We start from the raw sequence: 2,644 nt of genomic DNA, 5'->3' as shown, positions 1-2,644 counted from the left end.
TTGTTGAAAACTGATTAAATTATTATTAATTCATTAATTAATTGAAAAAATTTTAATAAATTTAAATAATAATGAACATTAATTATCATATACTTTCTAATATTCTTTCAAATAATGAAGAATTTATAGAAATTAAGAAAAATAATATTTTTATATTATATTTTATGATATCATATTTAAATGAATTCGCTTATTTAAATATAACATACATTATTATTATTATTTTATTTAAATATATATTATTATTATTAATTATATTAATTATTATTAATTATATTACGATGTAACGATGTAACGATGGAAATTATGTCGAAATAAAATCAAAAAATCATTTATAAATTATAGAAAATCACTTATCTAATGATTAATATTTAAAACAATAGACAATAATTACAGACCTCATTTATGTATTTGCCAGCTATCAGATTTAATTGGCAATTAACTTCATCTTATATCTAATTGTAAGTTTCTCCAGTATTTATTCATTAATAATTAACTAAAAATAGAAACCAATCTAGAACCAAACTTTTTTCTTGAAACTGAACTTCCTAACAAATAAGTTATCAGTGATAAAAGATGAAAATTACAAATCCTGAAATAATTATTATCTATCTATGAAAGCCGATTTGATCTTATTACTTACAACCATACGACGAATTGTTTGTATGGATTACATAGTGTAAATGCTGAATAAGAAAAAGGAAAGTAGAGAAACGCAATTGGTATTTTGCTATTATGTAGCTTATCGACTTGTCCGGGAACGTTTATTGGCCTTTTGACCTTAGCTTTCACTCAATTAAGTTCTTTTCTTCCTTGTTTCACTGCTCGCATATGTATATATGCGCGTTACATGAATCACGACACTTTGTATTTAATTATTATTATTAATTTCGTTATTACTAACAATATTATTATTATTACAATAAATTATCATTATACGTTCGATAAAATTTAATTTCTTAAATCCACTTGATATATATTTATAAAATTTCAATATATGAATGTTTTATATATATATATATATCGATTGTTATTAAAAATCTTTCATTTGAATTAAAAACTTTTCATTGATATATCATAAAATAAAGATAATAATATTTGTAATAAAAATTGTTTTAGGAAAAATATTGAAAAATATTTTAAAAAATTTATATATATTTTAAAAAATGGATAAATATTATATTGTACATATATTATAGTTTGTTAATGCATAATAAAATTTAAAACAGTCTATAATTCGAGATTGTTGTTTACACATGATTTCATTAATATATATAAAATAATGATATAAAAATAGATAAATTCTTATATTTTTATATTTTTATAATTACTTTTATTTATATACTTATTATATTATTTGTGCTAAATTTCATTAATATTTCATTATAATATCAAGAAATATCATGTTGAATAACAAGTGAAAAATTTATGCGTAAATTATATTTTTTATATTATAATTTATATTCTTTCTTTGTGATGTATAGTATTATAATTTCTCTTAATTTCTACTGATTAAAAAGGTGCTTAATCACCAGAAAATAAAGAAATAAACAATAAAAACATCAATTATTTTAAAATAACGAATTTATAGAAAATCATTTCTATATAATAGTAATTTAGGATAAATTAATTTAAATAATTATATATAATTATTTTATAAGTAGAGTAATGTTTTAACATAAGAATCCGTTTTAACATTTAATATTCCTACCAAATTGAAAATTCTATCAATTTCGAAAAAAGCTTCGGAAAATATAACAATTCAACTATTGAATAAAATTTGAATCAACTGATTTTTAACTAACTCATTTTTTAACTTTCGCTCAAGTTAAATTCAAAAAGTCATTTATTATTTAATTCTAATTGCAATTAAAATGTAAATTATGTAAATTATGTAAATTAAAATGTATATTATGTAAATATACAAGAAATATATATATAATTTAATAATAAAAATTATTCATAAATGAACAAATGATGCTACATAATTCATCTAGAAATTTAAATATATTATGATATATAGTTACATAATGTATATTTATAACATATACAACAATATTTATAATGAAATAAATTTATAAATCAATATTTATTCACTTTAAAATTTATTATTGTTCATAAGTTAAAAATTTTAATTAACATTCTAAATTTTTATTTTTATTGTTATTATTTTTATAAATCAATATAAATATTTTAAATTCTAATATACATTTAATAAATAAGCAAATTATCTATCTTTGAATACTTATATTTTAAATAATTTTTTATATTATATTTAATTTTTTATATATATAATTAATTATATTATATTTTATATTATATTAATTATATTATAGTTTTTAAAATATTATATTAATGTTATATGAAAAACTATATCTGTAAAATATTTATAATATACTTTACAATAAATATATTTTTTTACATTCTATAAAAATATCTTATTAAAAATTTTAATTGAAAACAATTTTTTTTTTAAAATATGATTCTCCCCAAAAATGATTGATTATATTTTATTCAAAAAATTATTGAAAAAAATTTGAATAATTTAAAAATCATATAAAAAAATTAGTTTTGATTGATTGAATATTAATTTTTATAGATTTGTAAAAATTATAATAAAATAATTTATTGATTATATACAATT

The sequence above is a fragment of the Apis dorsata genome, unplaced genomic scaffold, assembly GCF_000469605.1.
Source record: "Apis dorsata unplaced genomic scaffold, Apis dorsata 1.3 scaffold_1054, whole genome shotgun sequence".
In the NCBI taxonomy this organism is placed as follows: Eukaryota; Metazoa; Arthropoda; class Insecta; order Hymenoptera; family Apidae; genus Apis; species Apis dorsata.
Note: the sequence above shows the minus strand (reverse complement) of the source record.